The sequence below is a fragment of the Vidua chalybeata genome, chromosome 4 (assembly GCF_026979565.1).
Source record: "Vidua chalybeata isolate OUT-0048 chromosome 4, bVidCha1 merged haplotype, whole genome shotgun sequence".
In the NCBI taxonomy this organism is placed as follows: Eukaryota; Metazoa; Chordata; class Aves; order Passeriformes; family Viduidae; genus Vidua; species Vidua chalybeata.
In genome coordinates this window covers 637923-650851 of record NC_071533.1, presented here as the reverse complement: position 1 = coordinate 650851, position 12929 = coordinate 637923, and the positions used below count along the sequence as shown (strand labels likewise).

The window sequence follows — 12929 nt, the reverse complement described above, 5'->3', positions numbered from 1 at the left end:
ATTAAGTGTCCTTAAACAGTCAAATTCTCTGAGTAGGTGAGAAAATTTAGCACCTTTTTATCCTAAGCCATATTTTTAGTAATTTTTAAATAAGATTTTCTTAACCATTGGGACAACTCCTCACCACATCTAGATATATTCCCAGGTTGGTATTTTTACTTCCAACTTACAATCCCCCAGGCCTGTCACTCTTTTGAGAGGTATCTGGCCATGTTACAAAACTTTTCCCTGAACATCTGTAATACTTAATTACAAGGAGACCTGATCATAAAGACCTCACATACTAAATCAATTTGCTGGGGAGAAATAGATGTTTCTTATTTTGTTTTAAACTCCCCTGACAAATATTTTGAAATTTAACAGCCATTCTGTTACACAAGTGATTTCACTGACTTTCCTTTAATAGATTCAGAGTATTTGAGACTACAATACTGAAATCTATATCTAGAGAGGGAGAGAAAACCTTAATATCAACATTCTTAGATGGTTCTCCATACCACAAAATGAGCAACAACAGTTAATGCAATGCCAGAGACACAGAGCTGTGAAAATCACACGCTTAGGCCTAAAGAACCCAAAATCTTCAAGATGATTTAACACCTTTCCCTCTGATGAGTTGCTGCTAAAACCAGCACTTCAACTGTGTCTAGACCAAATGTGCTTGTGGTCTTGTATGTGCTGAACACCAGCAAATTGAAAGCAGGTAGGCTGCTCCTAAACATCCTGAAAGAAGGGGAATTTATTGTAATAAGGAAAATAGATAAAAAATTACTCAGAACATCAGGATCCCAGTTTTGCTGCCCTAAACTCTTTGTAAACATGATTTCCCCATAGCATAGCTAACAAGTCATCACTACCAAAGCAGCAAGCGGTTTAAGTTGCTTGACTCTCACGGTCATCATTCACTTCAGTTTGCACTGGAATCCTCCTGGCAAGCTCAGAAACAAAGAGAAACTAAGAACTTCAGGTACTTAATCTGTTTTAATTGCTCATCTTTCCACTAAGTGTGGGAAGTGTGCCTTTCCAACTGAACAAATTTTGAGGAAGCTGCTAAATATCTCATCTGTATTTACACTCATTTGGAAATCTTCAGGGCTGCTACTTCACAGCTATTACACAGAAAAACTTTATCAGTTGAATTACTTCCCACTAATCATTTCCTAAGGTAAAAAAAAACAAAAAACCAGGAAAGAAACCCCCTTTTTTTCCATGATATCTAGATGACATAGTACTATATAGTCTCTCCTTTGCAGAAGAGATTAAATCAATACCAGGTTGGGATCTGTGCAAGTACGAAGCACTCCCTGTAAACAATGTGCAGATAAAGTTCTTGGACTTCCCAAATTCCTAACATGCAACAGAGAAATCTACTACATTAGAAGCAATATAAGAAAGAAATCATGAAGCTGGGCACCTAAGGCAGCATTCCCACACTACCCCCTCAGACAAAAAAAACCTCAACTGTATAAACTACACTGTAGTCTTCATTATCTACAAACAGCCTGACTAAATAGCTCATTCTGGGGGGGTTCTGATCAGAACAACAATAATATCTATTATTTCCTATTATTTTGCATAATTAATATGTATTATTTCCTATGTTCACAAGCATACTTAAGGTTGTAGTCTTTACAACCTGTCCCCTACCAGGCACAAATACCACAGACTGCTCTGTAGAGCCATAGCTAAGGTAAATTCATTGCTTAGGAAAAGCAATGCTGGGAAAATGGCAAGTGGGCTTTTAATGGCTCGTACAACTGGCTAATGAGTGACATTAAAATACATCTATTGTTTGGAAAACCTTGAGCAGTGCTATTGCCTTGTATCTACTAAGGAATGCAGTGTTCAACAACATAGTGAAGTCAGACACCAGACAGATACAACAAAAGCCTTTCAAACTGAACTAAAAAAGATCCCATTGAGTACAAAAATATAAAATATAACACTGGTGGGATTTTAGATTTTGATTGCACATTGGATTATTCAACTCTTACAATTATTCTTTATAGGCCTAAAGACTGCATACAATTTATAGCAGCAAGAAGAACAAGTTAGAATTCCCACAAGTTAATGAAAAGGTTGCAGACCTCTAGACAGAAGTTCCTTGGATTCCCCTGACATCAGCCCTCTCCACCCAAAGAATTTCATTTTTTGTCTGATAAGGAGCACTAGAAGTGTTTTTCCATAAATATACAACGTAACTGGCTGACAGATTGACAGAAGTGAGCCAACTTAACCAGACGTTCCCAGCCCTAGTACCATTTTAGTATGGGTAGAGTGGCTAGGTCACACTTTCCTACACAAATGCATCTATTTAGTAGAGCTATGGTGCAGAGTCAGAGCTCAAACCTCCAAAGCAGAACTGATTTGGTCCTGTGATGCCCCTGTTCATGAGTCATTAACATCATCACAGGCTGAGGTTGGAAGGGAACTCCAGAAGTTAAGCTCTGATGCCTTTGGAAGGTTCTTGGTGCTGTCCCAGACTTGCTCTCAGACCTGGCTGTGACTTAGTGGAGGCCACGCCTCTCTGGCCAACCTCCGCTGCTGCTCAGTCACCCTCGCTGCAAAAACATGTTTCCTGATGTTCAGAGGAAAACTCCAGTTTCATTTTGTGCCCAGTGGCTCTGGTTCTGGCACCAGGCAGCAAAAGTGGCCAAGTTCTTTCTCCTCTGTACCCTTCCTACAGCTATTTATCCACTGATGAGATGACCTGGAGCCCCCAGTGCTCCCAGCCATTCCCTGCAGACAGGATGGTGCTTTGCCTCGAGCGCCTTCCTGGCCCTCGGCTGCGCACTCTCCAGTATCTCCATGTCTCTCCTCTGCTGAGGAGCTCACAGTATCCAACATGTGGTCCCACCAGTGCTTAACACCTTGGAATAAACTGCTACAAGGTCAGGAACAGCTCTGCACAGGAAGTAGACCTTTTTTTTTTTTTCTTCTTTTCAACTTTTCTTAAAGCATGCCAGCACACAGAAGGTTTCCTGATACCAAAAATTACCATTGTCTGACTTAGCTTTAACATTTTCGACCACATTCCTGACCCAGATTTTAAATTTATAAAAAAACTGTCCTTAACATTATAGTTCAACAGAGAACATCCAAGACATGATATTTTAATATCAAGTTGCTTTCCAATAAAAGTTTTGAAAACACCCAGGATTCTTAGTTTTGGCCACCTTATATTTTAAACAAATAAAGGCCATTTAGCTCTGAAAATATGACGTTATTACATGTCTAGAATAATCTCCTAATGTTGCAAGCAGACCTCCAAAAGGTCTATTCCATAAGGTTTACATAGCCTTTGATTTCTGGGGATCTCTTCCTGTCACACACTGAGAAGAACAACTATGCAATACACAGAGGATGATACAATCGCTACTTTTGGCATTTGTCTCCTCAGTAACTTTTCTGAATAACACCTCAAAGTTAATAGCATTCCTTCCCAATCCTACTGAGGAGAACATCCAAAATTAGTCATTATCTTTTATGCCTCAACAATGGCTGGAAAACGTTTAGGGAAGAAATAGGTGGGTTTATGGTCATCTCCAAGGCAGTAAATTGAGACAGTAAAAGATCAAGTAATTTGAATGAGTCACAAAAATTTGTCAAAGAAAGGAACTAGAACTTTCTTTCCTGAGTTATGACCTGGAGCCTTTTGAACTTAAGCTACAAGCTTGATGACTTTACCATTTGTATACCAAAGGCAACATCCACAAAAGTACATGGAGTTAGCAACTTGAATCATGCATGGTAAGGTAGCTTCTACCAGAAGTATATTAATGCTTTCCTAAGCTATGATTGTACTGCAGCAGCATGTCAGGCTTCTGCTGTAAATCCTCACGATACTTTGGCACACCAAGAGCTTCCAGAGTGTACCTGTGAATCCAGTAGTCCAGACACAGGCACACATTCATGACCCTTCCCCTGACGCTGCTTGAGCTGGGACATGAAACCAGCAGAGATGCCTATCGGTGCGCTGACATCCCCACACCCGTCTGGGGCAGAAGCCAGCCCAGCCACCGTGGTCACGCTGGCACTCATTGCCAAGGCAATTGCCAGCCTATGACACAATCCAGTAGTTTTGCCTAAGAGGAGGCACGTCAAAAGCATGAAGATGAAGAGAACTGTGCTTAGCACGCTTCTGTTCCCACACCATAAATAAAGGAAACTGAAATATTTATCCAGAACTTCCTTGTGGTTCACAGTGAGTTTGCCTGGCACACTAGGTAACTGTTCTTGAAAAGGCAGAGCAGTGTTTGTGGTACCCAGTGCCTGATGTCCTGGAACATGGATTGTACAGGCAATCTGAACGCTCAGCATGGCTCACAGGAGCTTGTTACTGTAGTATTCCTTACAGTGTCACATATCAACCCTTGCCTCCCTCTGCAGCATCTGAGAGATATTTAAAACAATGGATTATGGCAGGAAGTTTGCCAAACCAGAGTTAAGCCCACATTTAATCCTCACTGAAGTCCTTGCAGGATCTCGCAAAAAAAGTCACCATCAATTTTAGGATACTGTGTTTAAATTCTCATCCTAATTTCACTCACCACAAAGTTTCAGAATGAAGGGAGAAAAAGATTGAACACTTGCATCCAGATTATCTTTTTAAATATATACATCTACTGATTCTTACACATATATTTATAATTGGTAACTGACAGGGAAATTATAAACAAGTTAAAATGGAAGCAATTCCAAGATGGGTTGAGCTGGAAGAAGATAAATGGCTCCAGTAAAAAGGAAGTGGCACAGAGATATCTTATCTTATAATAAAGGGATATCTTTATTATCACAGAGTATAATAAAAAGAGAAATTGCATAGGAATGGAGAAACCCCATGGACAATGCTTCACATATTTCACAGCATTCCCCTTAAGGAGAACAAGAACAGATGAAGATATTTTTCTCATTTACACCAAGATATTATCAACAACTCGGACTGGAGAGATTCTGAGAAAAAAGAAGGAAAACCACAAAACTCATAAAGTTTTTGCTTGTAAAGAAAAGCTTGTTTTTTCTTTAGTCCATCTAAAAACATGTGACAGCATCACATACTAAAGAAAATGACCAGGGACCTACCGCTTACCTGGACAATTACACGCTGGAAACTCTTGCACTATTAAATTAATTTTAAAGTTCTGTTCCTGAAATTACTGTATGGAGCAAAGGGCATTCCCCAAAAACCAAACCAGCTTATCCTGCCCCAAATCCTTTGGTTGAACCTAATAAAACTTCCAAGTTAACTTTTGTGCTCTTCTTAATTGCCATGAGCTTGGAAGGCAGTGCCTCAGACAGCTAAGAGAGGTCAGGCTCGTAGGGGACAGGTAGTCTTGTTAGGCAAAGCCCTGGGCACACAGTCACAAAGACTCAGTGACTAAGGTCACCGTTGTGAACTCACACAGACTGAAAAAACCCAGAATAAAATGACTGAGCATGCAAAATTTCTTGCCTAATGTGAAACTTAAAAATGGGGCCACATGTGAGCTCCGCCCTGTACGTAAAAAGGAGTACTCATGTCCCATCAGCATTACAATAAAACTACAGACTACAATATGTAGATGTTCTGGAAGCTGGAAAACAAAGCCCTTTGCATACTATGACACACATGCAAGATATCATCTACCTGATGAGTCTTTTGGGTACAAAACCTGAAACTGCTTCAGGAGCCCACAACTCAGAAATTATACTTTACTTACCAATTAACTTCTCATGGCACCAACGCTGCTTTCTTGCTGCTCCCCTATGTTTTCAGTGCATTACATGGCAGAGACATCCAAGCTATTTCTGGAATTCCAACCATTTTTGAATAGAAATGTATAGATATATTGCATGACTGTGCTTTGAAATATCAATATACACACTTTTCATGTCAGTCTGAACACAATCACCACTAAAACCACATTTGGGAAGCCCTTTGCCAGTAAACCCGCTGTTTTAAAAGCTATCAGCTCACACAGTCAACACAGTGGACACTCAGGACCTTCTGTTAGCCCAGCTGCATTGTAGTGGAACAGAAATCAGGGGCATGTGTCACATCTTCCCTTCCAAAAGGAGTTTAGCAGCATCATGGAAAGTAAAGAAAATAATTTAACAGCCATTACACAGAAGAGTCTAAGAAAGGGCAAGAAAAAAACTCAAAACACTAATACAATTAGTATAATTGGGAAATACATTCATCCATCAACTACAATCCCATGGCACAGGTGCCAGTGAGATGCTACAAATTCTACCACACAGATGAAATTCAACTCAGACTAAACACAAAATCCAAAAAAATTAATTGATTGACTTGCAAAGTGATACAACCAACGACAGAACCAGCAATTACTTCACCTTACTGGCATAAAAGGCCTTGAATAAATGAGTAATTTTTCTTTAGCCTTTAACCTCGTCAGAATCAGAAAGTATATCAAGTGTTAGCTAGAATAAATAATTGCACCTTACAAAGCAAGTTGTTTTTTCTGGTATCTTTAGGTTGGTGTTTTTTTCTTTGTTTGTCTTGGCGTTTTTTGTTTAATCGGTAGTGGATTTTTCTGGTGTGGTTTTTTTTTTCTGGTTTGGTTGATTGTTTTTGTTTTCTTTTTTTGGTGGTGTTTGGGTTTGTTGGTTTGTGGGCTTTTTCTTTCCGTTTTTAATATTTGGGTTTGTTTTTTTTTTTGTTGGGTTTTTTTTTTTTTTGTTTGGAGTTTTTGTGTGTGTATGTGGTATACCAAGAGCAGAACACCAGCACAATACCAGCAGAGATCCTTGGTCTTCAGGGCTTACCTGCACTGCTCCAGGCCCCAAATGTTCTCAGACTTGACCAGGTAAATATAACCTGTCTACAACAGGAAGTTCCAGGCATGAACTGTAGCTTCCCATCTCATACAATTGGTATCTAAATCAATTCCTTTTCTCACACATAATTTGATATTGCATCACTACATGACCCTTTCCTTAATGCAAATTGAATCCCATCATACCTCCCAACTTTCAGCATTCATTTCTTTCTAGCTGTGTCACTATTTACAAAATGCTTCACCTACCAGGATGTTGCAATTTTGGAATAGGAGCTGGGAACTTGTATTTTGGCAAGGTCCACATGCTTAAATTTCACTTACCTCAGCGATGTTCTAGGTGTGAAGCATTTCCACAATTTGCCCACTGTCCTCCCTGTTTGTCTGTAGATTTTCTCCTTCTGTGTTTCCTTCTGGGCGTATACTGTCACAATATGGAATAAAATGGGATGCAATTTATATTGCTAATGCCGTGCATTAATTGGTGGTACTGCTATGCACTGCAGACACACAAAAAATGTGTTTCACCTTCATTATCAGTCTATAGTCATTCCCTCTATAGTCAAAACAGTTGGTCCCTCTTGCTCATTAAGTGTATCTTTGAAGCTAAGCTTCTGAAAACCATCTCAGCTCTGTTGTAACCAAGAGCTTCATGGGGAAGCATAACACTGACGAGCAGCTTTTTTTTCTGTCATTTCTGATGGTTGACTTTACCACAAACCTCATATCAGTTGGTTGAAAACTGAACGAAGTTAGGCTGAAAATATTTCTAGAATCAAAAAAATTAAAGGCATTATTTTCATCTGGGTAGTTATGTGTCATTTTCATGGGGTAAAAACCACAGGATTTCAAACCTCTTTCTATTTAAAGATTCTCAGATGCAGATTTTGCTCTCCAAATGCTCAAACAAGCAGGTTGTATCACCCTATAGGACAAATCTTTTATGATGGATCTGTCAAGATGCCACCCGTATGTATTCACATATTTACTGGGCATCAGTAAACACTTTTCCCTTAATATTTTTAAGGAAATTCAAAGATGCCTCTGCTGCTCTATAATATTGGGACACTAAAAAGGGTAATGTTAATCTGGGAGGGAGAGAGAAATTTCCCAAGAGAGATTTTCCCATTATTGGTCACACAAAGTGCTTGATCCAGGCAAGGCGGCAAGGTGTGACACCATCTGCCCGTCACTGTGGTTACTGTCAATGCCAATGAAATTTAGTTGTTCATGAACATTGCTTCTGTTTTCTAGAATGCAATATTACTCATTTTACAGTGCTGCATGTATTTGTGTTTTGTTCAGTGACCAGAACAAATAAGTTATTGGCACAATGATGTCCATCCTGTTAAACCCAGGCTGTCATATGGACACAACACAACTACTGCCAGCCCTGTGACCAACATGTGCAAGTAATTCCACAAATTCTTTGATAACTTGTCCTGACTTCTCAATGGACTCTTCACACATCAGCACTGCTGTATTCAGCTGCTTTTGATTCACTGACTTCACATTCATATTCTCCATGATTTATCGTTGCTTCAGTTCCTTAATTTCTATCTCCCTGTATCCCATGGTGTTTGCTTGCCCTGCAATAGGTGGCAGAAGCTGTCTCTGTCTCTCTGCAGCTTCCTTGTTTCACATCCTACCGAAGTGTGCACTCATTGTTCCTTGAATGCCACCCTTCTTGCCGCAGAGAGGGCAATATCCTTACATCTTACTACTTGGCTGTATCAAAAATGTGCATAAAGCCCTTGAGAAAAAACCCTGAACATTGTCAAAACAGCAGATCTCCTCCACCTACCCCTCCTGCAGACTCATCTCTGCCTCTAGAACAAACCACTGTGCAGTACCACCTCTTGCCCTAATAAAGCAATCATCTTTTATACTTATCATTGATCACTTCTTGGAGATCAACCCATTTGACTTAAGCTCCTGTCAAAAAAAATTTTTAAAAGGCACGACAGAGGTAGGGAGGATGCAGCCAAATTTTTCCAAATGTGAACTAGGCTGGAAGGGAATCTGGAGAAATTCTCTTGAGCCTTATTTTTAGCAAAGACAAAACAAGAGACAGATTTACCCCAGAAAGAAGCAACAGAACCTATTCCTTAATGAGCTTGTACCACTAGATGGTGCTTGCAAGAGAACTAAATAAGTCAAGTCAAAGCAGCAGGCAAGGTCAACACACCAGAAAAGAGAGGAAAAAAAGCACAACAAATCAAACTAAAAACATTGCATTATGTTATTAAACTTGCATTCTAGGCCATGCTGTGATTCCCTGGCAGAGAAAGGGAGCCTTAACACACCCTGTCATGACAACAGGGACATGACGAGCAACGACGTGCTAATAAATATTCCGAGCTCTCAGCTGCTTCCAGCAAAGGATACCGGGGCACGGAGAGAAGAAAATAGAGTCGAGCACCCTCTGGGCAGGCAGATGTCATTTTCAGAAAAAAGATGAATTACACTCAAAGTGACCTGAAGCCATCTCACTTACCACCTGTCACAGTCCCTCCAAGCGTACGACTGGATCACTGGGCTCAGTGGTCTGGGAAAAAAGGAAAAAAGTTGGTGTCTGTCCTTATGAATAGGCATGAATTGAGAACTTTTCTGGTTATTTCCACCATTCAGAAGCTCGTTAAACAACCATAGGAAAAGCTTGGCAACTGCCTTGTTAATCACGTTTTAAAAAACATGTAACATTGCTGTACAGATGCACAGCTCAGCCAGCTGGAAGCTTCAAGATGTTTTGTTTTGCCTCATGCTTTAGTCAGGTAATGAATAGAACATGGCACAGAACAAATATATACATTTTAATTTCAGTCTTTGCACTGTTTTATTGTTTGTTTAAGCCAGCCCAACTGAGACTCCTTGCACTATACGCCCCTGGTTACATTCCATTGGAAACAAAGGCATATTTGAGGGAAGTACCTCTCACAAAGAGGTATTGATGAACCAGAAATCAGAGTCTGGACAAGTGACCATTTTTCTATAAACACAGCTCTATTGTTTCAGCTGTTCTTCTCCAAGGGAATAAATATTTCATTATTCAAAGCAGTGGCTGAAAAAGCAGAACAACTCCTCCCCCTTCAACCAATAATCTTCCCCTCTCCACTCTAGAAAAACCAAACTCCATGGTATCCTTGATGCCTCTCTTGCAATAATTATATTAATTTTTTCACTCTTAACTTGTCCACAAACACAGTACTGTGATATTAAAAAGATAAAGCCTGAGGCAATTAGGCCAGTAATGTCTACAATCCCCTGCCCACCACACAGTAATTCCGACTTGCTCTTTGCATCTGCATCACCTGTACTTAACTCCTGGTTTTGCTACTACCAATGCCTTCATTTTCATTTATCCTATTTCTCTTTTTTGGCTTTACTCCATCTGTCAAGCTGCCTCCGCTGCAATGAGTTCCTTCCCAAGAGTGTTCTCAACCATTCCACAGATACAAAATCAAAGGGAGGAACCAATTCTGTCTTCCCTCCAGCCCTAGCAGATCTAATCCAAATAAAAAACACTTTCTTTCTGGGAATCACTGTTTCTCATGCACACAAACCCCACAGCACCAGAGTTACAAAACAAGCCAAGATTTCAGTAGGTCTGGAGGGATATCTCCATACTCTTACTGAAAATCCACATTCTGCCAAGACTGAAGGAATGCAGGTGAATAGATTCTCTGGTGTCCAATACCTCAAGAGAGAGCTGAGGGGAAGAGAACTCATTACTGTCTTCAGCTGAGCAGTGGGATTGGGTAAAGGAACATCAAGGCTTTTTGGGAAGTGCCCAGTGATAGCATGACTGAGCACAGTGGACACAAAGGCCAACAAGAGCTGTCTAGATACTTGAAAATACCAACATTGTTGTCAAACACTGAGAAAGGTTGCCCAGATAGGCTGTGGAACCCTGATACTCACATGTTCCAGACTGAAGTAGCCAGGCCCTAAGCACCCAAAACTAATATGATCAATTCCTGTCTGGAGTGGGTTCAGACCTCCAGACATAGCTTTCAACCTGGATTATTTTAGGATTCCCATGCTCAAGGATGCCTGTATCTGGAGTAACTGTAGCCAGTAGCCATCTCCAAAGCTGTTCCAAAACTTCTACAAGGGCAACATGAAGCAGTAGACTTCTACAGAAGGAAGGGGGATTAAGGCTCCCAGATATTCAAATTTACACGACAGCTCCATAATGGATTTTAGTACATTGCTCCATTCACAGCACACAAAATCAAACACTTAAGTCTCAGTTAATATAGAAAAATATATAAAATATATAGAAATATATAAAAATATGCAAAAAATATATAACCCCCCCTCAACCACAACAAAAGGAAAAAATTACATTAACTGCAAACTGTTCAAGCTTTACCATGCCTTATCAATAAAAGAACCAATCTTCAAAACTGCTGGTAAAACTACAGCAGTTTTATACAACTACTATAAGAGGAGAGATTAACCACAAAATGGCAGATTTTTACTTCCCTAAACATACACTTTGATCAGCTGCAGTTCAGTTGCTACAGCTAGAGTAACAGGATAATGGGACAAAGGGAAGTGTAACAGTTCACTGCTCCCAACATTTTCATGCTCTTGCATATGTTTAACACACTCTTGATATGAAATAAGATCCAGGTTCCCTTAGCAAATCATCCAATGCATTATTCAACGTTCCTAGGAGGGCTTTAACACGGATGTACTCAGCTAGAGACAATAGCTTCAATTAAATCACTGAGGGTTGAGTAAAGGTCCTGCCGAGGAAGATCACTGATACAAGGAGACAAACACAGGAAGCACATCATTATGTGATGATATCAGCCCCGGGCTGCGGAGAGATGGAAGAGTTCTGTACCGGGAAACAGCATCTGCTCTGCCCCACGTCACAGGTTGGGGCCATCTCTCTGCAATTAGGCTATTCCTAGCCAATTTTGGTGTACCTGGTGCATCATAACCACAGACTGGGTTGCATAGATACCCACAGATACAAGACACAAGCTAGTTAGCTCCATTTCCACACAACTATTTGAGAAGTAAAAAAACAAAGAAAAGAAAATAAACAGGATTAATGCAAGGCAAATTTCCCCTCCACAAAGAAAAAAGAAGAAAAGATTCCTAGAGAACTAAAGCAGACAAAATACTTATTTGAAAAAGAGAGAACAGATTTTCAATAATACAAAATATTAGCTTCTTTTTTTGGCAATTATTTAAAACTGACTTCCTAGAGTTTATATAAATCACGTAGCTGATATTCTGTACAAACTTGCTACTTGCTTAAAGATATTTCCCTTGTTCTACTTAATACTGTAATTGGAATACATCCTTTAACATTACATTATTCAGAATTACACCAAAATTGTTAAACGCACTAGAAGTTCAAAAGTTAGTACATAAACTCATGAAGAACTTGGACAAATATACATATAATGATTCATTTGAGACCTTTGACTTGAAAGAAACAAGTATGTCATCAGGGGTATGAGATGGCACACCAATAGATTTCTAATAACTACATATATAATTAACAATTTCTTTTTAGCTTGTTGGAGCTCTAATTTTTATGGGTATTCTTTTCCCTAGTTTTGGTAGGAATGGAATTGGGTTCCTGACATTCTTAGAAGTCTCTTTTCCATCCTTCTTTTGGTATTTAGTTAATCTTCTAAATAAAAGGGAAGAAGAAAGGCTACACTGGGAACTAAATTAACAAGAGCAGTTTGGAGAGAAAATGACTTTCAATTTGTTCTCTCTTCCAAAGCCGATCGCCTGCCCTAAATGATTCATTCTGCACTTCAGGCCTCCAAGCTTTCTGGTTGCCTTAAGCACAAGGACAGCATGAAATAATTGAAACCAACAACAAGGAGAAACTTGACATTGTAGGAAATGGTACTGGACACACTCTTTAAAAACAGATAAACCAGTAAGAAATGGTAAGGCTGCAAAAGGGACAATGTAAAATGACCCAGCAGGTACTCTAAGAGATGTAGCTATAAAAACAAGACAACTTCAGCTGCAAAAGGCTGTGGTCTCTTAAACTCTGATGGTGGAATTGCACAGTAGGGATACATTTCTTTGATCTGAGCAGAAGGGAACCTAAGTAAAAAAGGCTTCTGCAGCATTCAGAAAACAACTTGACAGAAGGCGTTTATTACT

General features: G+C 39.7%; 1 protein-coding gene across 3 annotated transcripts in view; it reads right to left on the bottom strand.

Moving 5' to 3' along the window:
* Positions 1-12929, bottom strand: part of ARSJ (arylsulfatase family member J) — a 152656-nt gene that overhangs the window by 132363 nt on the left and 7364 nt on the right. For 2 of the 3 annotated variants that reach the window (XR_008430514.1, XR_008430517.1), the window contains exons 2-3: positions 9277-9327; positions 7104-7203 (exon numbers count right to left, since the gene is read on the bottom strand). The gene's annotated coding sequence lies outside the window, so the exon portion shown is untranslated. Of the gene's footprint in view, positions 1-5699; positions 5788-7103; positions 7204-9276; positions 9328-12929 lie in introns of all 3 variants that reach the window. The other variant, XR_008430516.1, reaches the window with a different exon arrangement.